A 27,293-nucleotide genomic window follows, 5' to 3' on the forward strand; every position below is an offset into this window, starting at 1 on the left:
TGGGTCTCGCCGGATACTATCGTAGATTCATCAAAGATTTCTCTCTGGTCGCTCGTCCTCTAACCGCGTTAACTCATAAGGGAAGAAAATTCGTTTGGGCAACCGAACAAGAATCCGCATTTCAAATCTTGAAAACAAAGCTAACCACCGCTCCTATCTTGTCACTTCTCGAAGGCAACGATGATTTTGTTGTGTATTGCGACGCCTCGAAACATGGTTTTGGGTGTGTGTTGATGCAACGAACGAAAGTCATTTCTTATGCTTCTCGACAACTCAAAATTCATGAACGAAACTACACGACACATGATCTCGAACTCGGATCCGTTGTCTTTGCACTTAAAATGTGGAGACACTATCTTTATGGAACCAAGAGTACTATCTTCACCGATCACAAAAGCCTCCAACACATCTTTGATCAAAAGCAACTAAACATGAGACAACGAAGGTGGATTGAAACCTTAAACGATTACGATTGCGAGCTTCGTTACCATCCCGGGAAGGCAAACGTAGTAGCCGATGCCTTAAGTCGAAAAGAAAGAGCGGTGCCTCTTCGTGTCCGAGCTTTAAACATCACCATTCACACAAACCTTAATAGCCAAATTCGGGTAGCCCAAGATGAGGCTCTCAAGGATGAAAACGTTTCACACGAGCTCTTGAACATTCTCGTCTCTCGATTCGAAATTAGGGAGACCGGACTCCGATATTTCGCCGGAAGGATTTGGGTGCCTAGATATGGGGACCTACGAAACCTTATTTTAGATGAAGCCCATAAGTCACGATACTCGATTCACCCCGGTGCCAATAAGATGTACCACGACCTTAAACAACAATATTGGTGGCCGAACATCAAAAGGGACGTAGCTACTTATGTTTCCAAGTGTTTGACATGTTCCAAAGTCAAAGCCGAACACCAAAGACCGTCCGAACTACTTCAACAACCCGAGATCCCACAATGGAAGTGGGAAAGGATAACGATGGATTTTATCACCAAGTTACCAAAGACAACGGGCGGTTATGATACCATTTGGGTTATTGTTGACCGTCTCACCAAATCCGCACACTTTCTCGCCATGAAGGAGACCGACAAAATGGAGAAACTTGCACAACTTTACATCAAGGAGATCGTAGCCCGACACGGTATACCTTTATCGATTATCTCCGACCGAGATGGCCATTTTGTTTCTAGATTTTGGCGTACCTTGCAAGAAGCGTTGGGAATGCGTTTAGACATGAGCACCACATATCACCCTCAAACTGATGGAAAAAGCGAACACACAATTTAAACCTTGGAGGACATGTTACGAGCTTGTGTTGTCGATTTTGGAAAAGCTTGGGACAAGCACTTACCTCTCGCCGAGTTCTTTTACAATAATAGTTATCACGCGAGTATAAAAGCCGCACCTTTTGAAGCATTATATGGTCGTAAATGTCGTTCACCTCTTTGTTGGGCCGAGGTAGGCGACGTGCAAATCACCGGACCCGAACTCATTCACGAAACCACCGAGAAGATCGTACAAATTCGAGATAGGCTTCGGACGGCCCGGAGTCGTCAAAAGTGCTACACCGACAAAAGACGCAACGACCTCAAATTTCAAGTCGGTGACCGAGTAATGTTAAAGGTCGCACCTTGGAAAGGTGTAATCTGTTTTGGGAAACGCGGGAAGCTAAATTCGCGGTATAATGGTCCTTTCGAAATCTTGGAGCGTATTAGAACCGTTGCTTATCGTTTAGATCTTCTGCCTCAATTAAACTCCGTTCATCCTACCTTCCATGTATCTAACTTGAAAAAGTGTCTTGCCGAACCCGATATCGTCATCCCTCTTGAGGAACTTACTATTGATGACAAACATCATTTTGTGGAGGAACCGGATGAAATTATGGACACCTCCGTCAAGACGTTGAAACAAAGCCGAATTCCGATTGTTAAAGTCTGTTGGAATGCCAAAAGGGGACCCGAGTTTACTTGGGAAAGGCAAGACCAAATGCAAAAGAAATACCCTCAGTTGTTCCCGGTTCCGGAAACGCAAGATCCCGAGGAAGAAACAACGATTTCTACGCCTGCTTAAATTTCGGGACGAAATTTCTTTTAAGGAGTAGGTAATGTAACATCCCGCCTTTTTTCGTTTATCTTTACATCATACTATTTTAAATTCCGTTATGTAATTATAACATCTCCCGTTAATATGCGTTTTAAATTATCTCGTTAGGTAATTCACGCACCCGAATGGAACTAGAGGGACCAAACTTGCCCAAGTGCCAAACATTTGACTAGGTCAAATGGTCAACACTCCATCTCCTCCACCCATTATTTTCCATTTTCATTTTTACTTTTCATTTAATACTTTCAACTTTTCTCTCAATCTTCATCTTCAAGAATCATCATCTAAATTCGTTCAAGCAAGCTTCAATCAAAACAAATTACATATTTAGAATCCTTGCAACTTCCTCTTCGATTCCATACCGATTTCATTACATTTGGGTAACTTTCTAAAATCACTAGATTTTGTGTTCTTGACGTTTTTAACTTATAAAGTTGTTAATTAGTGTTTATGGCTCAAGTCTAACAAGAATATATGATTTATATGTTCGATTTTGTTATTTAAAGTAACTAGCTTGAGTATGAACTTTGGTGTGCTTGATTTGGTGATTTGGTTGTTTGAATGTTGTTAAATGTTATAAATGCATGTATTAAATGTGTTCCTAGTATCACTAGCTTCAAATTGATGTGTAGGTTGCTTGAGAAAACTCCATAAACTTAATTAGTGAATTTGGTGAGTTTGAGTTAGGGTTTGATAAACTTGAAATGAATATTTGATGCATTGAATGCCATAAATTGTTGTTGGTAAGTAGTTAGTTGTATTGTATGCTCGATTACCTACGAAACGGCGTGTCATATGTATGCATTTAATTCCCAAATCCTATTTTGTGCATTTATGAACTTGAGCATTATTTGAGCATTTAATGTTGGAAAGTCGGTTTTTCAAATGATGTTTTTGGTTGATGAAATGTATTTAGTTGTGTTCCTTGTCAAATTACCTTTCCAACGATATAAGATGCGTGTCATAAGTATTTACGGTTTATGTTTTGTGTTTGATCGAAGTTCGGAAAAAGACTTGAACAATTGAAACTAACCAGGCACCAGCACACGTTAAGTGTCGCGGCGTGACATACCTTGGTCGCGGCGCGGCATTTGCTGCGTCCAGGTTCTGACCTCCTTGGTCAAAATACGAAAAATGTTTGGCACGCTATGGACCTCCGATTCACATGAGACTTGTTCTAACATGCTTATATATGATTAAAAACCTCAGAAAAATAGTTCGGGACCCGACCCGAACGTGTTGACTTTTTCGTTGACTTTGACCGACCAAAGTTTGACTTTTTGTCAAACTTAACCAAATGATTATGCAATCTTTCTAACATGATCCTATACTTGTATCTTGCATGAAACTTGACAATTTGATTCACATGCTACATAATCGAGTCGTATTGAGCCATAGCACTAATTGGACATCTTTGACCTATCGTGTTTACCGTTATTGATACAACCTATTTGTTTAGGTCAAGACTAGCATTGTTCTTTGCACACGTCACTTGTCGAAGTACTTATTTACTCTTGGGGTTAAGGTGAGATCATAGTCCCACTTTTACTCTTTTGAACTTACTTTTGGGATGAGAAAACATAAATGCTTCTTTTAACTAAGTGAACACAAGTACATGAAAACAAACATTCTACATACGAGTTTAGAACAAAAATCCTCAATTCGATTATCATTAGTTACACTTGACGGTGTAAGCGAGAACTTATGTTATATGGCCATATGGGTTTGACAAACCCTCATTTGGACGGTTCACTACCGTTATGCGGATGAAATATATTTTTGGGAAACAGTGTATGTTCTAACACTATTGTGATGGGGTACTCTTGAAGGAAACGTTAAGCCTTGATAATTGGGTGCTCGTGAATATTAACTTTTAGAATGTATTACTATTTATCAATGATGCCAATCTTGTGGTTCGACGTACTTTTACTCATTTACTTACTTAAACCTATGATTTCACCAACATTTTCGTTGACAGATTTCTATGTTTTTCTCAGGTCCTTGATCATTAGGTGATACATGCTTCCGCACTTTCTTTTTGATACTTGCTTTGGATGTCGAGTATACTTGCATATGAGGAGCGTCTTTTGACTACTTTAAACTGTGTCACACGTGTTTCATTTGTACTTTAAACATCGTTATGTACTAGTTATGGAAACTACTTTTGTAAACTTTGAAACATCCACACTTATGAAATGAATGCGACATATTTTCGATCAAACTTTGTCTTAAGGACTTATGACCATATAATGGGACCTACGTAGACGGCGCTGTCAAATATGTTTTGGTCGGGTCGCTACAATCCAACCAGTGACCTCCAGTGTTCGAATAAGTTCATTATTCTCTTTTTTAATAACGATCATTTATCCTTTCTTGGGTACCACTTGAACAGGACTAACCCATGGTAAATCGATAATAGGATTGATCAGATCGGCATCTGGAGGTTTGATTACTTCTTTCTTGATGACTTCTTGAATAATTAGGTTGACCCTTCTTTGCCTCTGAACTGATGGTTTGAAATCGTCTTCCATGAAAATCTTGTGGGTGCAATATTTCGGACTGATCCCTTTGATGTCAGAAATCTTCCAAGCAATTGCTTTCTCATGTGGCGCGAGTTCCTTAGAAATAATCACAAGGAGTTGTGATTCTCCTTCCAAGAATGCATACTCCAGATGTTCGGGTAAATTCTTTAGTTCCAATTCTGGATGTTCCTCGATAGATATCTTCATTCATGCTATTTCCTTTCTATCTAACGAGTCATACCTCTCCTGGAATTCAGATTCTTCATCCTTAAGAGCGGTGACTGGCGCTATCTATCCTTTGGTTCTGGAAATTGTCCTTCTTAATGCTTCATCTTCAGAAACCTCTTCTTTAGTTTTGAAGGTTGGCTCAGGAATTTTGTCACAGTTCTCATTTAATAGTAGTTCCTGGAATACTATAATGAAATTTGTTTCTTCATTCGGTCTTCTCCTTAACAGAGGTAACAAAATGCCTTGACCTAGTGGTGCTATACGGATAGTTTTTCCGAGAAAGTTATTTTCAAAGATGGGAGATTTGTGTTGACCTAGATCTCTGGCTAAATGGTTATCGAGATTTTCTTTAGGAGGTGTAAAGAACAAATCCTTAGAAATTTGATCTTGACTACATATAGCCATGGTATCTTCCAGATATTTGTTGACGAGTTCTTGAAAAGAATCAGTGAGATTGAGATCTTCCTCGCGAGGATAGATCAAGAGTCGATAGACATTAAATGTGACTTCTTTACCTGATCCTCGTTTCTAGCCGTAAACTCATAATCGAGAGAAATATATTTTTTTACATTAAATTGATTGAATAGGACATTCTTTTTCTTTTACATCAATAAAAAACAATTAAAGGAACAAAGAAATTATTTAGCACCTCCTTCCAATAATAATTCAAAGTGTGTTGCTGTGTCAGAAGAAGGATAGCTATACTGATTCGGTATACTCTAAAGATGCCCTTGGTACAATATTTACGATCTCACACAGAATTTTTCATTGAATTTCCATTTACTGATCCAATCTTTTACAGACTCGATCCCCTTTTGACTGTACAAGAATCCACTCTGACTAGGACATCTTCAGCTATTCCACGAGAAATCTTAACTGATCTGTTCGCGAGTTGGATAGTCATTATGGTAGGTCTTAAATCATCAAGTCCTAGCTTTTTTAATAATGAATAGGGCATTAGGTTTACACTAGCACGCAGATCTGCTAACGCATTACTGATCTGGATATCTTGCAGGTAGCAAGGTACAGTGAATCTTCCTGTATCTCCTAACTTAGGGAGAATACCATGTTGTAACACTAATGAACACTCCTCACTTAAGGGTAAGTTAACTATCTCTCTTAATCTCTCTTCGTTTGAAAGTAATTCTTTGAATAATTTAGCACAGTTTGGCATTTCTACTAAAGCATCTACTAGTTGTACATTCAAATGCAGATTTTTGATAATATCCTAATACTTAGTGATTTTTGATTCTTTCTTTTCCTTCCTAAGCCTACCTGGAAAAGATATGCTGGCTCAAGGAATTATTTCCGGAGCTTTAGGAGATATAGGTTCTGGTGGATTGACAACTGGGTCAATTTGCACAGGTTCCGTATCGGAAAAGTTTTGTATGGGTATATTAATAGTTGTTTCCTTCCCACCTCTAGTTACTACTAGGGCATCAAACTCACTACACTCTGTCTCAACTTTAGTGGTTAATTGTTTAAGAGTAAGCTGAAATTTTTTTATTAGTTCTTCGAAAGTTTTTATCAAAACGTCAAATTTGTTTTGACATTCTATGAATTGAAGATTTATCGTATATTGCTTTGTCATGAAGTCAACTAAAGTTTTCTGGGAGTGGGGAGTATGTTGGTATATTGGGAAGACTATATTGGATTCCGAGCTATGTTGTTGTTTATATGCCCATCTAGGGTAAGGATACCTTAGACTGGTTCTAGTAGCGTCGGGACTTTTAGGAATTCATAAACTTTGAAGAGTGGAGGTGAAATCTTGTAACCTGGTTTCTAGCACTTTTACCGTTTGACTGAAGATGTCATCCATCTCAGTAGCTTCATTGCTCAAATCTTCCTATTGTGCAGCTATCATTTCTAAGAGATTACATGCTTCATCTGCCATTTGTGACATGAAATTTCCTTGCGAGGCCATGTCTAGGAAAGACTTATCATCCATGGTTAAACTATTGTAAAATGTGCAGATTATGTCTGCTCAACTTAACGAATGATTCAGACATCTTCTAAGTGTTGGAGTATGATACAAACACAAAGCGAGCGGAATCATTTTTAAAAGCATTACAAAATCAGACTCTACCAAGGACCCATGTACAAAACTTTTAGTAAACAAAATATAATGAACAAGATAAGTTTAGATTACAACCTTTGTAGCCTTTTGAAGATCGGAGTTGAGAACCCAAAGAAGAGTTTTTCTAAACGGTAGGCACCCAAAGTTCCAACCTTGTTCGATCTATACCTTCTACTTTAAAGATTCCTTTCTTCTTACTTTCAAAATCACCATAACACATGTTATAGAACTAGTTATTTTAGTGATCAAGAAGAGAGGAAAGAGTAGGAGAGTTTTCTTAAGATTGCATGGTCTTCTTCCTTTTAAAGATGAGATTTGCATGAATGCAAGTTTCAAATATCTTTAGATAGCATGCATGCATAACACATTAGCTAGCTAGTTTCATTCATGCATGACACATTAGCTAGTTATAAATTACATATTATTTAATTAATTACTGGTTAATGAATTAACTAATTAATTAAACTAATCTCAAAACTTATTTAATTTAGTAAACCATTAACAAATGATTAATAAATTAAATTTCGATTAGAAGGTATATCAAACAATTAATGATTAGCCTTTGTGTGTGACCGAATAGGATAAATAGACTTTATATTATTTAATATCATGGGCATACCTTCAGAATATATGTACCATAGTCAAACTATTAGCCAACCCGAGAACATATTTGCAACAGACTCCCACTTGCACTGACATTAATAATATTGGTTAGTCTTAAAGACACACCATGTGTAGTAACTAGTCAATTTTGTTACACTCCTATATTTTGATTTATATCAATTGTGACGACCCGGGAAATTCTGACTAAATTTAAACTTAATCTTCATATGAGTTCGACACGATAAGCAAAGTCTGTAAAGTTTAGTCTCAAATTTTTGAACTGTTTTCATACAATCAAATTAACTTCGACCATTTTCGACAATTCACGAACAACTAATTGTAAATAGATACATGTATATTTAAATATAAATATATATATATATATATATATATATATATATATATATATATATATATATATATATATATATATATATATATATATATAATTTGAAATATTAATTGAAATAATATATGAGATAATTGTTGGAAATAAATATGTAAAATAATATGCGATATAATAAAACTATTATTACAAATGTATATGTATATATATATATATATATATATATATATATATATATATATATATATATATAAATACTACTTGTAAATATATAAAATAATATTAAATCTATTTGTTTAAATATATATAATATATATTTATGTGATAAAACTTGTTATTTAAAACTGATTATATTTAGAGAGAGAGCAAATGGAAAATGAATGATTTTGAGCTTAATTAGTAAACGTCAGTAACACTCGGTTAATGTTTTATTCGTTTTAATATAGATATTGTACATGTTCATGAAGGATTGAAATAAAAGTTGGACTGCAAATTGATTACGAAGATTTTAGATTTGTCAAAAATATTTTTACCTTTTTAAGATTAAATATAAGTACTCCGTACCTATAAATTGGAACAGAAAATAAATAATTATCGAACCTTTTTTTATCAGGTTTCAAACAGTTAATGAGTGAAATAATTAAATATATTTAATCTAAAAATTTGGGATTTTTTTTAAGAACATTTTTATTCTGTAACTGTTTAGCAATGGGCACGATATAGTCATTCGGGAAAAACTGTCGGTAGAGTGACTCCAAATTATTAGGCTGCTTCTCCACTAGCATGTTTAATTTGATTAAGATTATTATTTAATATTATTATTATATTATTATTATTAATTTTTGGAATCACTTTACAGTGAGATATATTCATATGTAATATGAATTCCATCTTCATCTTAAACCAACATCACTCTCCTATATCTATTATCGTGAACAACACCACAAAACCACCATGATTCAGTCGACAACAAATGGTCACCACCTCCATTTTTGTTTCCGTCTTCGGTTCCTGAGTTCCTGTTTCTATTCACCGTTGTAAACCATCGTGTCACCCACAATCACCACCACAAACCCCCACCATCCATTAGCCACTTAAAAACCACCATCACCTTCATAATCTTTTTCTCTCTATATATATATATACAACCGTTGCAATTGATTAATCAAGCATAACCCATCTTCTTCTTCCTCATGAATGATCGCGACCACCATCACCGGAGTCAATCTATCACCATAACCGCTACCATTGAACCCAACTTCTATTATGTTTCTGTTTCTGGTCAAGAACGTTCCAAACCATAGAAACCATGTGACTTCTACTTCTGCGATTATACTTTCTGTTCCAGCTTGTGATCCGCCACCACCGGTCGCTAAAATCACTACTACTACTCATTTCTTGTTGCTACATCTGTTGTTACTGCTAGTCTCTACTATACAGTTTACATAAACCGCCATTTTCTATTACTAATGTTCCGACGGAAGTAAGGAAGAGGATGACGAACAGTAAACGTTGATAAGCTATGAAGATTACGCATTCCGTTTAGGGTAGTACACGTTTCGCTTACAAGTTCCGTGTAATATGGTAACCCCATGATGATACTGTCGCTGCTACTCGCTGCCTCCTTATTTCTGTTTCTATTAAATTAGGAGAAGAAGAGGAAACAGATAAATAATATATGTTATATATATAAAAGTTGGTATTAAATCAGAAGAGATAAAATGGAGGAGTGGTATGGGTGTGTTTGTGTTAACCGAGTGGTCGCGAGTTCAATCCCAGCTTGCAACATTTTTTTTTTAAAACAACAAACTGCTCCAGGCTTTAATAATTGGGCTAAACATGTGGACTGTGATATTGGGCCGAAAATTTGATAGAAGTATTGGGTTTGGAAACAATTAAATGAGCATTACCTTGGGCTCCTTTAATGGACTTCATTATAGGTATAAATATTATTATTGTCATTATTAATTATATTTGTATTATCATTAATATTATTATTATTGTTATATTATGATTATATATTAAATATCACATAAGTATGATTATTGTTATTATTAGTATTATTAAATTAAAATCATCATTATCATTATTATTAAAACCATCATTTTTTTATTAAAATTATCAACATTATTAAAATTATCATTTCTATTGTTATAAAGTATTATCATTATTATTATTATTATAAGTATCATTATTTTTATTATCATTACTTTAGTATTATCATAATTATTATTTTAACAAACGAAAGATACTTATATAAAAATATATTTATTACATATATCATAAGTATGTCTAATTCACTATTTTAAAATAAAAATGACATATATATATATATATATATATATATATATATATATATATATATATATATATATATATATATATATATATATATAACATTTGAAATAATAAATACATATTAATTTAAATGAGTAACATAATTAATATATATAAAATGGGTTGAATACCATTATGTGTTCATTATATGTGTTAATATATATACTTGATATAGGTTCGTGAATCCAAGGTCCCCCTACACTTGTTCAATGTAGTCATATGAATTTTTACTACAAAATAGAGTATGGTGAGTTTCATTTGCCTTTTTACCCTTTATATTTTTGGGCTGAGAATACATGCGCAATTTTTATAAATGTTTTACGAAATAGATACAAGTAATCAAAACTACATTATATGGTTGAATGATCGAAGCCAAATATGCCCCTTTTTGCTTGGTAGCCTAAGAATTAGGGAACATCACTAATTTTGAGAATTAGTGCATGCCTAATTGACGCGAATCCTAAAGATAGATCTATTGGGCCTAACGAACCCCATCCAAAGTACCGGATGCTCTTGTACTTCGAATTCATTTTTATCATGTCCGAAGGATTTCCTTGAATGATAGGGGATATTCTTATATGCATCTTGTTAATGTCGGTTACCAGGTGTTCAATCCATATGAATGATATTTTTGTCTCTATGCATGGGACGTATATTTATGAGAACTAGAAATGAAATTCTTGTGGTCTATTAAAATGATGGAAATGATTATTTATGTTAAACTAATGAACTCACCAACCTTTTGGTTAACACTTGAAAGCATGTTTATTCTCAGGTATGAAAGAAATCTTCCACTGTGCATTTGCTCATTTTAGAGATTTTACTTGGATTCATTCATGATACATTTCAAAAGACGTTGCATTCGAGTCGTCGAATTCATCAAGGTTATTATTAGGTCAATTATAGTGGGATATATTATGAAATGGTATGCCTACCGTCAACTTTCGATGTAAAGAAAGTTTGTCTTTTCAAAACGAATGCAATGTTTGTAAAATGTATCATATAGAGGTAAAATACCTCGCGATTTAATCAACTATTGTGAATCATTTGTAATCGATATGGACTTCATCCAGATGGATTAGGACGGGTCCTTTTAGTTGGTATCAGAGCGGTGGTCTTAGCGAACCAGGTCTGCATTATTGTGTCTAACTGATAAATGGTTAGGATGCATTAGTAAGTGTGGACTTCGACCGTGTCTGCATGTCAAAAATTTTGCTTATCATTTCAAGTCGGAAATCATCTGCTTATCATCCTTAGGAAATTAGCTGGTTATCATTATTAGTCTAGACACCTCTTGCTACATTAATTGCATGAGTAGTGTATAGACAAAATTCATATCTCAGCGTATCTGCTAAATCATATCTTATCGTATCTGTTACTTTAAACTTTGCCTGACATATTAATCTACGAAATCTTTTGATCTATATATATATATATATATATATATATATATATATATATATATATATATATATATATATATATATATATAGATATTCTATGTAAACATCATACCATACGATAGCAAGAAAATCATTTCATATCGAAAAATCCTTTATTCAATCGTACTAAATAGAATTCATCATCAGTTCAAGTCACTCGAATTCCGAAATGGAATCCCACTCAAGCCCCGAAAGCAGTGTGACCAGAATGGATTAACCAATCAGCCATCATCTATTCTGGATTAATTGGGGATGGGTTCGTAGCCTCCTCAATCATTGAAGACAAGAAGAAGGTGATCCCTTCCATCCACCACATTGCCCTCTTGGTGATGAACCTGAAGCACTTACCGGCGAACCTGTTCGAGACACCATTTTCTCTCTCATTTCCCGGGTATCTCGTCACGATTACAGACTACATCAAATTCTAGATTTTATTTATCCGCTCGACCGAACCGACAATCACCCTGGTGTAATAGATGAAGTCAACGAGCTTCGCGCTCGGGTAGTGGCTTTGGAGAATATGGTGCAGAGATTACAAACACCAGCAGCAGCACCAGCAGCATAACCAGTACCACCATCATCACCGCCAACAGTACCATTACCACCTCCAACAATAATAGCGTCGTAAACCTCAACTTCACAATCTGTCCCACGAGCATCAACGTCATACGCACCATAGATACTAAGGAGTACCAACAAAAATAACTAATGAAATATTAATTCATAACTTCATTGGAGAAACATTCTGCGGTGATTATGTAATCTCTAAAGTCTTAGAGATTATCTAATCTAGCCCTAACCATAAATCAGTTAAGCAAATCAAAATGATAGAAGGAAGAGTAGAAACCATGACAAAATTTATGGTTAACAAGCTAAACTTGTTTTACCAACAGCATCAACAGTTCGTCAGTACAGACAGCATCAGAATCTACAACACCTATAACATCACAAACTCCGTCAGTTCAAGAATCACTGTGGACATCATTACGAATCAATAACACGTATATTGTATCAACGAGTTATGAAGAATTAACTTATTCCCTCTGAAGAAATTATATGTATAATTTATATATATATATTTTGAAATAAAAATAAATCTTTCCGTGCTAAGCTATTGTGTGTGAATCTTAACTACTCGGTTAATTCATATTACAAATATGCAATAATGTACGTCCTTCGCCCGCAACTTAACCATCGTTAACTACATTCTCTGTCGCAATTCAACAAATTCCAATTCATAATAAATCAAGTATATATTTGATTTTACACTTTCATCATCGATGTACCCTAAACTTTTCAGATAACATCATTCGTACTTTGCGAAATCACAAGAATTTAACGAAAACCAACATCACATCTCAAAAAATAACGAAGTATTGATTCATAATTTCAATATTATTGGAGAAATACTTATGTAATCTCTAAAGCCTTCAAGGGATTATTCAATTCTGGTTTCAACCATAAATCGAATGAGCTTAATTTAGTATTGACTCATTGAAATCCATGTTACATCTGAAGAGAATATATACATATATATTTTCATAAAGATTGTAATTAAAAATTCTTTCGTACAAACTGTTAATGGTGAAAATATTTTAACGGGTAGGTAATACCCAAGGTATATTTAAATTTCACATTAATAAGTACACTGTACATTCTTTCAAATCTAATTCAACAGTCATTTACTATCCTATTTACAACCACAGATATACGTATCCGTTCACCGCAGAATAACCATTTTCATTCAATTTCATATTTGGATTTTGACCTATCAGAATCCAACAAGTGGCATAATGAAGAAAACAGTTGACAAAATAAAAATTTGTTAGAAATAAACAAATTTACTATGAGAAATTTTGTTAAGAATCCACGCTAACAAAATCCTAGCTAACTGATTACATTTTATTTATCGCAGTTTATTTATCGTAATTTAATTATCGCAATTTTATTTATCGTCATTTAATTTCTGTTATTTACTTTACGCATTTTATTTATCGTCATTTAATTTCGACTTTTTTGCTCAGTTGGTCCCTCTATTATACCCCAAATCGCTAGTTTGGTCCCTCGGTTTTTAATTTGGCAATCAGTGTCCCTGAGCTATTTTGATTTTGCAATTGGCGTCCCTCCGTCAAATTTCTGTTAAAAATGTCCGTTAACCCTGTTGTAACGACCCTGGTTTTACCAACGTTATTTATTAATAATTATTATTATTAATACGCTTGATTAAACGAATGTATGTTATTACATTTACATGTTGCTTTAATTGCCCGTACTTGAACTTTAAATGCCCGAAACGTCTTTGTGACACCCGGAACTTGCACGAATAATATTTTAAGATATTATTTACATTCATGATTAATTTTATTAATCATTTTAATTAACTAAGATGGTTAGTTAATTACTTGGGCTTAAGTTGAACTTATTTGGATTATTTGCAACTTGGGCTTTAATTAGTGTAATGGACTCTTGAATAAGACTCACAAGCCCACCCTACATTTATTAATGGACCTTTAGCCCACTCTTTCAAAGTGTAAGTATTACTTAGGACTTGTAACTAGTTGGTTTGAACATTTGGAATCTAGTCATGCCATAATCCCCATGTATAACCACTCTTTAACCAACTTTTGAAGCTTTAACACCTTAGTAACCACAAAACAATCCTCTTCCCCTCATTTTGCTGCAGATTGCCGAAAGTTTGAGGCCTTTAGAGAGGCCATTTGACTTCATTTCTTCATTACTTGTTCACTTGTATCTCTCTCTCAAAACACACACACAAAATACTTGAAACTTCTCTCAAACTTTACTCTCTTTTTCTCTCATATACTTGTAAGTATGATGAACTTTTTCTCTTCTCCTCTCCTTGTAAAAACTGATTTCTACATCACATAATCATCATCAATCTTTGTTGTTAAAACTTTTGTTACTTGTTCTTGTTTAAAGTCAATTACTTGTAAGATACTAAGTTGCTTACTTACTTACTTTCATGTTACAAGATCAAACTTCTTAGTTTTGATTCTTCATAATATCTTGTATTATCAAGAACATCCAAGAACATAATCTATCTAGTTATGTTCTACATATTTTGTTTCAAAAGATTTAAAGTTTATAATCTTTATAATTGTTACTTGTGTTCTTGTTTGTTGTATGTTACTAGAATACCACCTTCATGGTTGGTTTAGGCTTATCATTTATTTTCTTTATTTCTTATTGTTAGTTGCTTACTACACATTTGAACAAGGACATGAAACCAACAAGAGCTTACACTTTGGTGCAAGTATCATGGATCCAACACTTGGTTGTGATCTTTCTTAGTGTTCATGAACTTGTTCATAAACTTACATGTAACCTTGGTTCATCAAACACTTACAACACTTGCACTTGAGTTATGATGGACAAACCTTGGTCAAAATGATGTTAACACATCAACGAGTTGTACACTTGAAGCTATACGCATCAAGGATGAGAACCGTGATGAACATCAAACGCCAAGATCACCGGAACCCTTGAAAACCCACTGCATTCTGTCCAAAAGTTTCTGACCTACTGCTTCTGGAACAGACCAGTAGACCTGGGCTGTTCTAACCTTGATTTTTAGAAAGAACTTTTCGAGTAGATAACTTTTCATATAGGACTCGTCTTAATCCGAGTTACGGTTTAGGATTTATGGCCCTCCGATCGTTACCATGTTCTTTAACGTTGTGCAGAAATTTCTGACCTACTCGCACTTAGACCGTCGCCACGGTCAAACCAAGACGAGTTTGCTTCTGTAAATTTTACCACACTTAAGGGACTCATAGACGGAGCCATGACCACTGGTCTCACCTTAATTCAGTAAGGGTAGAGGCCGTGGTGACTGACCGAAGTCAGCCTTTGTTTTAAACGACTTTCATAAACGAGTCTTACTTGTTACCTTTTGTTTAATGTTGATTGATGATGACCCTTATGACCTTAATTACGTACTTGTAAACCTTTTGAGACGACTTATTGACTTAGTGCTATTTGACTTAGGTTGAGGACGTTTGGACCGTTACTTGCACACCACTTTCCGACTACTACCTTACCATTACTACTAATCATTGTGAGTTATAGCATTCCCTTTTTACTTTAACTTATTTTGGGAACTGAGAATACATGCGGATTTTATGTTTTACATACTAGGCACGAGTACTTAAACTTTATATATGTGTGGGTTATATAACGGCAGAAACATTCCCTTTAGCTCGGTAACGTTTAATCATTGGTTTTTGAACCGTGAACGCGAATCTTAGATATGGATCCATAGGGTTTGACATCCCCACTCGGGCTAGTAGCGCTAGCATTTAACGAGTGTTTAATACTTCGAGGTTATACGCACTTGCCAAGTGCACTTTAAGGGGGTACATTAAACGTTAAGTTAGTTACCGGGTGCCCACGGTTAAGCATATACTTTTACATACTTTTGAAACGCTCGTTGTAGCACTGAAATCTCGTGGCCTACTTACATTACTGTTATACTTAAACTATAGCTCACCAACCTTTGTGTTGACCTTTTTAAGCATGTATTTTCTCAGGTGCTTGAAGTCGCTTCCGCTATCTTACTAGTCGTGCTGTAGAACCCGCTGCCTAGAGTTGTTATCGCATGACTACTTATGTTGCATTCAAACTTTTTACTTATGAACTTATGTTATGTAACGACCATCATGGTCACGTACACTTATTTAATGCTTCTACTTAGCGAAGCATACTTTTGATTTGTAAAACAATTGACGTATGTTATGACGTCACTTTTATTTATGAACGTAAACTCTGTTTTGAAAACGCATATAGTACTTAACCTTGTAATGATCCTGTTGTTGATGGTCCGTACATGATGATTTAGTACGGGGCGTCACATTTGGTATCAGAGCATTGGTTGTAGGGAATTAGGATGCATTAGTGAGTCTAAGACCGACCCGAGTAGGATTCACTAATAGGGCTAATCTACAACTTGTTAGTTTACTTGTTTCCGCTGAACTTACTGCATGCTGCTGCTTACTGTTACTGCTATATGCCGTATGCTACTACGTGATTTCACTACTGCATGCTATTACTTGCTTTCGATTGCATGCTAGTTTCGTACGATTACTGATATTGCCATGCTACTTATTGCTATACATGATTTAAACTGTTGGCCTATTATTTGCTTGCTTTATGACATACTGACATGGAAAATTTATTTTTCCTTGTTCAGATGTCGGACGTTCCACCTACTGACATCCCGAGCGGCTCAGGCCCCGTTGTTCCACCCACTGCTGCACCTGTTGCTGCTGCTGCTGCTGCCGACATTCCGGCCCCGACACCCACTGGCGACCCCGGCGCCTCTAGTTCTGGAGCTAGCTCTAGTGTGCATATCCCGGCGTCTTCTTCCAGACCCCTGAGGCAACTGGCTCGCATTGGTGGCATGGAGATCCCCGCGGAGTTCGGGGAAGGACCCTTCCGTAATCACTGGCGCACACCTTGCCGACGCACTGCCGACGGCCGCTTAGCCGTGATTACGCCAGGCCGACACCGACAGATGTTGGCCGCTTTCGGATATGTTGAGCCACCCGCGCCACCAACGCATGATTCAGACGACGGTTCTTCCACCGATGCTTCTTCAGACGACACCTCATCTGACGACTCCAGTGATGAGGAGGATCCCGCTGACCGACCGATTCAGGCACCTTCTACCCCGCCGAAGAAGCGGTATCGCTTTGCTGGCATAATTCCTGGTCGAACTGTCACTGACGCTTATGGTCGGCGTCGTAGGATCACTGCTCGTAAACGGCTAGTGCCGTACCCCGCCGACCCACTGATATTACCGTCTCCACCCAGAGCCAGACCATCCACTTCAGCACCACCGGCTCCACCTGCACCGCCAGCACCACCTGCCCCACCATCTTCCTCTAATGAGGAAATGAGGCGGGAGATTGAGATTCTCCAGACTCGAGTTACTGAGCTCGAGGAGCAGTTGGCTCATGTTTTGGACATCTTGTACCCACCATCGCCGTAGGACTTTGTACTAGATTCTGTATTGTAATCTCTTTTGTAATTTCATATTTCACTTATGTAATGTACGAACTTATTGTAATATATGAACTTATTATCATTAATGAATGGAATTGGTGTTGCTTACTTCTTGCGCAAGTGTTCTATTTACGTTATCATCTCATGGTTTTGTGGTACTTATATATGCTTGCATTACTTAATCAACATGTGTTGTGCTATTTTCATGTTGGTTGTTATATACTATATTATTATTATTTGCATAATGGATTTTGACTTGAGTCAAAATGTTTGTATAGAACATCATGGCCAACGGAAGAACCACACCTACCGCCGCCCAGATTGAGGACATGATTAACGAGCGAGTCGCTGCTGCACTAGCTGACAGACAACCCCAAGTTCCACCACCACCGCCTGTCAATCCACCTGTCGTCCGAGATGGGTGTACTTACAAGGAATTCCAAAACTGCAAGCCACACTACTTCAGTGGCACTGAGGGACCCGTCGGTCTCACCAGATGGTTCGAAAAGTTGGAATCGGTATTCAGGGTTAGCAATTGTTCTGAGGCTAACAAAACGAAATTTGCATCTTGCACGCTGTCTGATGGCGCGCTCACATGGTGGAATACCATGGCCCAAGCGAAAGGAATTGATGAGGCGTATGCTACGCCTTGGGAAGAATTTAAATGTGCTATGATCGAGGAATACTGTCCGAGAACCGAGATTCAAAAGATGGAAATCGAATTTATGCAATTGAAGACCGTAGGGAACGACCTTAACAGCTACAACCGTAGGTTTTTGGAATTGGCTCTTATGTGTCCAACCATGGTCACCCCCGAATTTAAGCGTTTGGAGAAATACTTCTCGGGACTTCCTAAGTCCATCAAGGGTAATGTTACCTCATCCAAGCCACCAAGTGTTCCCGAAGCAATGCGCATGGCGCATACTCTCTTGAATCAAATCATCCTGGATGAGCCGGAGAAGGCTAAGTTTGAAACTGTTAGTGGTGAAAAGAGGAAATGGGACAACAACCACAACAACAACAGGGGTAGGAACTATGATCAAAACCCGGCAAAACGACATGAAGGGTTCAGGCAAAACAACAACATGCACAACAACAACACCAACCCCAACAACAACAACCGCACCAATCCGAACTACAAAGGAACCTTACCACAATGCAATAGGTGCTACAAGCACCACACTGGGTATTGCAATGTTATCTGTGAGAAGTGCCAACGATCTGGACATGTTGGCAAGGATTGCAAGGTTACCACTTTGAATGTGAAGCCAAACCACAACAACAATGGGCCTAAGAAGTGTTATGAATGTGGAAAGACGGGCCATTTCAGAAACGAGTGTCCTAACAAGCGTAAGGATGGCGGACCACCACGTGCTAGAGCCTTCAATGTTAATGCAAGGGACGCTCGCGACAACCCCGACTTGGTGACAGGTATATTCAAGATCAACAATCTTTTAGCTTCTGTCCTATTTGATACTGGTGCCGATAGGAGCTATGTGTGTAGACATTTTTGTGATAAGTTAGATTGGTCGTTAGTTCCCTTAAAGGAAAGTATGCTTGTCGAGGTAGCCAATGGAAAACTTGAAAAGGTTGACCATATTAGTCGTGGAGCTATTATCAACATAGCTGGTGCAGATTTCGAAATTGATTTGATACCTATCAAACTGGGAAGTTTTGACGCAATCGTCGGTATGGATTGGTTGAGCAAGATAAAGGCCGATGTTATCTGTGGAGATAAAGCACTTCGCATACCACAAGGAGATGGTGAACCACTGGTTATCTATGGAGAGAGATGTACCTCGAAGTTGAACCTCATTAGTTGCGTGAAAGCACAAAAGATTATGAAGAAGGGACGCTTTGCTGTCCTAGCACATGTGAAAGCGGTAGAAACTGAGGTGAAGAACGTGAACGATGTGCGTATTGTGAACGAGTTTTCCGATGTCTTTCCCGAAGAACTGCCTGGATTACCGCCACCGAGAGCAGTAGAGTTTCAGATTGACTTAGTGCCAGGAGCTGCACCGGTAGCTCGCGCACCTTATAGACTCGCACCTTCCGAGATGCAAGAATTACAGAGTCAACTACAAGAGCTATTAGATCGAGGGTTTATCCAACCAAGCTTCTCGCCTTGGGGCGCACCTGTGTTGTTTGTAAAGAAGAAGGATGGATCCTTCCGTATGTGTATCGACTACCGTGAACTCAACAAATTGACTATCAAGAATCGATATCCTCTTCCACGAATTGATGATCTTTTTGATCAACTACAAGGATCGAGCGTTTATTCAAAGATCGATTTGCGATCCGGATATCACCAGCTGAGGGTGAAGGAAAGTGACGTGATGAAAACTGCATTCAGGACCCGTTATGGTCATTATGAGTTCCTCGTGATGCCATTCGGTTTGACAAATGCACCTGCCGTGTTCATGGATCTCATGAATCGTGTCTGCAAGCCTTACTTGGATAAGTTTGTTATCGTCTTCATAGATGATATCCTCATCTACTCTAAGAGCGAAGAAGAACATGAGCAACACCTTCGGCTAGTGCTTGAACTCTTAAGACAAGAGCAACTTTACGCCAAATTCTCCAAGTGCGAATTTTGGTTGAAGGAAGTACAGTTTTTGGGTCATGTTGTGAGCGACCAGGGTATCAAAGTTGATCCCGCCAAGATTGAAGCCATCAGCAAGTGGGAGACCCCCACTACTCCAACGCATATTCGTCAATTTCTAGGTCTCGCCGGTTATTATCGAAGGTTTATCGAAGGATTTTCTCTGATTGCGCGTCCTTTGACCGCACTGACTCACAAGGGCAAGAAGTTCATTTGGGAACCCACACACGAATCAGCATTCCAAACTTTGAAGAAGAAGTTAACCTCCGCACCTATCCTATCACTTCCTGAAGGCAGTGACGACTTTGTTGTTTATTGCGATGCATCGAAGAGTGGTTTTGGTTGTGTATTGATGCAACGATCAAAGGTTATTGCCTATGCCTCCCGCCAATTGAAGATTCACGAGCGGAACTACACTACACATGATCTTGAACTTGGAGCCGTTGTCTTTGCACTCAAATTGTGGAGACATTATTTGTATGGAACTAAGAGCACTATCTTCACCGATCACAAGAGTCTCCAGCACATCTTCGATCAGAAGCAATTGAATATGAGACAGCGTCGATGGATCGAGACGCTCAACGACTACGATTGTGAACTCCGTTATCACCCTGGCAAGGCCAATGTTGTAGCTGACGCTTTAAGCCGAAAGGAGAGGACGGCACCTCTCCGTGTTAGGGCTCTGAACATCACCATCCATTCGAACCTCAACAACCAGATCAGAGTAGCCCAAGTTGAGGCTCTCAAGGAGGAGAACATATCTCACGAGCATTTGAACATACTTGTCTCTCGATTCGAGGTTAGAGAGTCTGGACTCCGATGTTATGCCGGAAGAATTTGGGTACCTTACTATGGAGATCTACGAAGCCTGATACTTGATGAAGCACACAAATCAAGATATTCGATTCACCCCGGTGCAGGTAAGATGTACCACGACCTTAAGGAACAGTATTGGTGGCCGAATCTTAAGAAGGACGTTGCGACTTATGTTGGTAAGTGTTTGACTTGCTCGAAGGTTAAAGCCGAGCATCAGAGACCTTCTGGGTTACTTCAACAGCCGGAAATCCCACAATGGAAGTGGGAAAGGATCACAATGGATTTCATTACTAAGCTGCCGAAGACGGTGGGCGGATGCGATACTATTTGGGTTATTGTTGACCGCCTCACCAAATCTGCACACTTCCTAGCGATGAAGGAAACTGATACAATGGAAAGACTTGCTCAGCTGTACATCAAAGAGGTTGTATCTCGTCATGGTGTACCGTTATCAATCATCTCCGATCGCGATCCCCGTTTTGCTTCCAGATTTTGGCGTTCTTTGCAAGAAGCCATGGGAACTCGTCTTGACATGAGTACTGCTTATCATCCTCAGACTGACGGGCAAAGTGAACGAACGATTCAGACCTTGGAGGACATGCTGCGTGCATGTGTCATTGATTTTGGAAAGGCCTGGGAAAGGCATTTGCCACTCGCCGAATTCTCGTACAACAACAGTTATCACTCAAGCATTAATGCTGCACCTTTTGAAGCATTGTATGGTCGTAAGTGCCGATCTCCTATTTGTTGGGCCGAAGTAGGCGAAAAGCAAATCACCGGACCCGAGGTAGTTCACGAAACCACGGAGAAGATTGCTCAGATCCAAGCTAGACTTAAGACTGCCCGTGATCGCCAAAAGAGCTATGCCGATCTTAAACGGAAAGACTTTGAATTTAATGTTGGTGATCGTGTAATGTTGAAGGTTGCACCTTGGAAAGGTGTGATCCGTTTTGGAAAACGTGGAAAGTTGAACCCACGATACATTGGTCCTTTCGAGATCTTGGAACGTGTTGGACCAGTTGCTTACCGTTTAGATCTACCAGCGCAATTGAGCTCAGTTCATCCTACCTTCCATGTGTCAAACTTGAAGAAGTGTCTTGCTGCACCCGAACTCATCATACCTTTGGAAGAACTTACTATTGATGACAAACTCCACTTTGTGGAGGAACCTGTTGAGATTATGGATCGTGAGATCAAAACTTTGAAACGCAACAAGATTCCGATTGTACGAGTACGATGGAATGCCAAACGAGGACCTGAGTTTACTTGGGAACGAGAGGATCAAATGATGCGGAAATATCCTCATCTTTTCCCGACTCCTCCATCTACTTCAGCTTAAATTTCGGGACGAAATTTTCTTTAACAGGTGGGTAATGTAACGACCCTGGTTTTACCAACGTTATTTATTAATAATTATTATTATTAATACGCTTGATTAAACGAATGTATGTTATTACATTTACATGTTGCTTTAATTGCCCGTACTTGAACTTTAAATGCCCGAAACGTCTTTGTGACACCCGGAACTTGCACGAATAATATTTTAAGATATTATTTACATTCATGATTAATTTTATTAATCATTTTAATTAACTAAGATGGTTAGTTAATTACTTGGGCTTAAGTTGAACTTATTTGGATTATTTGCAACTTGGGCTTTAATTAGTGTAATGGACTCTTGAATAAGACTCACAAGCCCACCCTACATTTATTAATGGACCTTTAGCCCACTCTTTCAAAGTGTAAGTATTACTTAGGACTTGTAACTAGTTGGTTTGAACATTTGGAATCTAGTCATGCCATAATCCCCATGTATAACCACTCTTTAACCAACTTTTGAAGCTTTAACACCTTAGTAACCACAAAACAATCCTCTTCCCCTCATTTTGCTGCAGATTGCCGAAAGTTTGAGGCCTTTAGAGAGGCCATTTGACTTCATTTCTTCATTACTTGTTCACTTGTATCTCTCTCTCAAAACACACACACAAAATACTTGAAACTTCTCTCAAACTTTACTCTCTTTTTCTCTCATATACTTGTAAGTATGATGAACTTTTTCTCTTCTCCTCTCCTTGTAAAAACTGATTTCTACATCACATAATCATCATCAATCTTTGTTGTTAAAACTTTTGTTACTTGTTCTTGTTTAAAGTCAATTACTTGTAAGATACTAAGTTGCTTACTTACTTACTTTCATGTTACAAGATCAAACTTCTTAGTTTTGATTCTTCATAATATCTTGTATTATCAAGAACATCCAAGAACATAATCTATCTAGTTATGTTCTACATATTTTGTTTCAAAAGATTTAAAGTTTATAATCTTTATAATTGTTACTTGTGTTCTTGTTTGTTGTATGTTACTAGAATACCACCTTCATGGTTGGTTTAGGCTTATCATTTATTTTCTTTATTTCTTATTGTTAGTTGCTTACTACACATTTGAACAAGGACATGAAACCAACAAGAGCTTACACTTTGGTGCAAGTATCATGGATCCAACACTTGGTTGTGATCTTTCTTAGTGTTCATGAACTTGTTCATAAACTTACATGTAACCTTGGTTCATCAAACACTTACAACACTTGCACTTGAGTTATGATGGACAAACCTTGGTCAAAATGATGTTAACACATCAACGAGTTGTACACTTGAAGCTATACGCATCAAGGATGAGAACCGTGATGAACATCAAACGCCAAGATCACCGGAACCCTTGAAAACCCACTGCATTCTGTCCAAAAGTTTCTGACCTACTGCTTCTGGAACAGACCAGTAGACCTGGGCTGTTCTAACCTTGATTTTTAGAAAGAACTTTTCGAGTAGATAACTTTTCATATAGGACTCGTCTTAATCCGAGTTACGGTTTAGGATTTATGGCCCTCCGATCGTTACCATGTTCTTTAACGTTGTGCAGAAATTTCTGACCTACTCGCACTTAGACCGTCGCCACGGTCAAACCAAGACGAGTTTGCTTCTGTAAATTTTACCACACTTAAGGGACTCATAGACGGAGCCATGACCACTGGTCTCACCTTAATTCAGTAAGGGTAGAGGCCGTGGTGACTGACCGAAGTCAGCCTTTGTTTTAAACGACTTTCATAAACGAGTCTTACTTGTTACCTTTTGTTTAATGTTGATTGATGATGACCCTTATGACCTTAATTACGTACTTGTAAACCTTTTGAGACGACTTATTGACTTAGTGCTATTTGACTTAGGTTGAGGACGTTTGGACCGTTACTTGCACACCACTTTCCGACTACTACCTTACCATTACTACTAATCATTGTGAGTTATAGCATTCCCTTTTTACTTTAACTTATTTTGGGAACTGAGAATACATGCGGATTTTATGTTTTACATACTAGGCACGAGTACTTAAACTTTATATATGTGTGGGTTATATAACGGCAGAAACATTCCCTTTAGCTCGGTAACGTTTAATCATTGGTTTTTGAACCGTGAACGCGAATCTTAGATATGGATCCATAGGGTTTGACATCCCCACTCGGGCTAGTAGCGCTAGCATTTAACGAGTGTTTAATACTTCGAGGTTATACGCACTTGCCAAGTGCACTTTAAGGGGGTACATTAAACGTTAAGTTAGTTACCGGGTGCCCACGGTTAAGCATATACTTTTACATACTTTTGAAACGCTCGTTGTAGCACTGAAATCTCGTGGCCTACTTACATTACTGTTATACTTAAACTATAGCTCACCAACCTTTGTGTTGACCTTTTTAAGCATGTATTTTCTCAGGTGCTTGAAGTCGCTTCCGCTATCTTACTAGTCGTGCTGTAGAACCCGCTGCCTAGAGTTGTTATCGCATGACTACTTATGTTGCATTCAAACTTTTTACTTATGAACTTATGTTATGTAACGACCATCATGGTCACGTACACTTATTTAATGCTTCTACTTAGCGAAGCATACTTTTGATTTGTAAAACAATTGACGTATGTTATGACGTCACTTTTATTTATGAACGTAAACTCTGTTTTGAAAACGCATATAGTACTTAACCTTGTAATGATCCTGTTGTTGATGGTCCGTACATGATGATTTAGTACGGGGCGTCACACCTGTCATGTGCAATGCATGTGAGGGTAAAATCGTCTTTTTACTAAAACAAGGGACCACCGGCGCAAAAATATCTTAACTAAAAATGAGGGACCACTGGCGCAAAAAAACTTATAATGTTTATATTTTTATTTTATAAATTTATAAAAACAGGAATCTATAAATTATTATTATTATTATTATTATTATTATTATTATTATTATTATTATTATTATTATTATTATTATTATTATTTTTATTATCATCATTATTAAACTAATTTAAATTATCATTTTTGGTATTATTAATATCATATTATTATTATTATTATTATTATTATTATTATTATTATTATTATTTTAAATTTATTGTTATTAATATCTTATCAATAAATTATTGTTATTATTAATATAAATTATTATTAATTAATATTATTACTAATATACTTATTAATTATTAATATTATTTGTATAATTTATAAAATTAGGACATCATTCTGCAGTTAAATTTTGTTTCCTTGTCTATTAGTACAAATCAATAACACTGAATCTGTTAGATATCATTTTCATTCTTTCTTTTTTTTGTATTTTTCTGTATTTGTCGACCATAGGAAATTCCTTATATACCAATCAAGGTGTAGTGTTTATTCAATCAGTTCTCCATCATCTTTATCAATTACCAATCACTAACACCCTCAACATATTTATAATTATCGAATTTTAAAAAAAATGAAGAAGAACAAGCGTATTGCTCTGTACATATTAAAAATTTCAAAAGGTTCGATTTCAAAATAAATTTCAAAATGTGTAAATGCAGTTTCGTTAGGAATCTTCAAAACAATCTTTCTGCAAAATTTTGTATTCCAATTCTTCCTATCAAGCTTCAATTTTTGAGTCAAAGTTTTTGAGATAAAAAGTCAAACTGTGTTCATCAATCGAATTCGTATTATTCGTTTCAATTCAAGTTAAATTGACGATTTGTAAAGTTTATAGGAAGTATTTGGAACCTATTGCATGTTATGATCATAGTCTATAACATTCTAAAAATCAAAATCATGATTTTATATTTTTTATTTCTCAGCGAACTGCAGTAGCAGTTAATTATATATATACTTTTTTCCTTTGCGCCAGTGGTCCCTCATTTTTAGTTATGATATTTTTGCGCCGGTGGTCCCTTGTTTTAGTAAAAAGATGATTTTACCCTCACATGCATTGCACATGACAAGGTTAACGAACATTTTTAACAGAAATTTGACGGAGGGACGCCAATTGCAAAATCAAAATAACTCAGGGACACTGATTGCCAAATTAAAAACCAAGGGACCAAACTAGTAATTTGGGGTATAATATAGGGACCAACTGAGCAAAAAAGTCTTTAATTTCTGTATTTATTTTACGCAATTTAAATATCGGGACACGTATACAAGGTTTTGACATATCATATCGACGCATATATATATATATTATTTGGAATAACCATAGACACTCTATATGCAGTAATGATCGAGTTCTCTATACAGGGTTGAGGTTGATTCTACAATAATATATATACTTTGAGTTGTGATCGAGTCTGAGACATGTACAAGGGTCACGATACATATTGATTAATTCGAATATTATATATTTAACTATATATGAATTATTGAATTGCTAACTATGGACTATCAACTGAGGACTACCAACATTGGACAATTAAAATGAATTAAAATATTGATTATAACATATGAAACTAAACAATTCTTCATGTTTTCCACTTGATTTCATCTTAAAACTCATTTGTATCTTGACGATTAAAATCTGCGTTCAAACCTTTCACGAATCTTGGAAACACCTCAATCGAGAGGATGATCCAACTACACATATTTGTGTCAGATCCTTTAGCATTGTTATTACCCAAAATAACTTTGCAATCCCTTTCCAAATTAGCAAATTTTGTCACAGCTCCAACAAGTCAACTTTGATTTTTTCGTTCGAAACAACCTTATTATAACCTTGATTTATATGCGTGCTCTTTTATTGTTACCGAGAAACCTTTTATATTCCACCATATTACCATCAGCGTTTAATCATCTAAAAACACAATTCTCTTGAAAACCACCTCAGATTGATAACCGATAATTCAGATATGGTAGCAT

This window comes from Rutidosis leptorrhynchoides, chromosome 2 (genome assembly GCF_046630445.1).
Source record: "Rutidosis leptorrhynchoides isolate AG116_Rl617_1_P2 chromosome 2, CSIRO_AGI_Rlap_v1, whole genome shotgun sequence".
Taxonomy (NCBI): domain Eukaryota; kingdom Viridiplantae; phylum Streptophyta; class Magnoliopsida; order Asterales; family Asteraceae; genus Rutidosis; species Rutidosis leptorrhynchoides.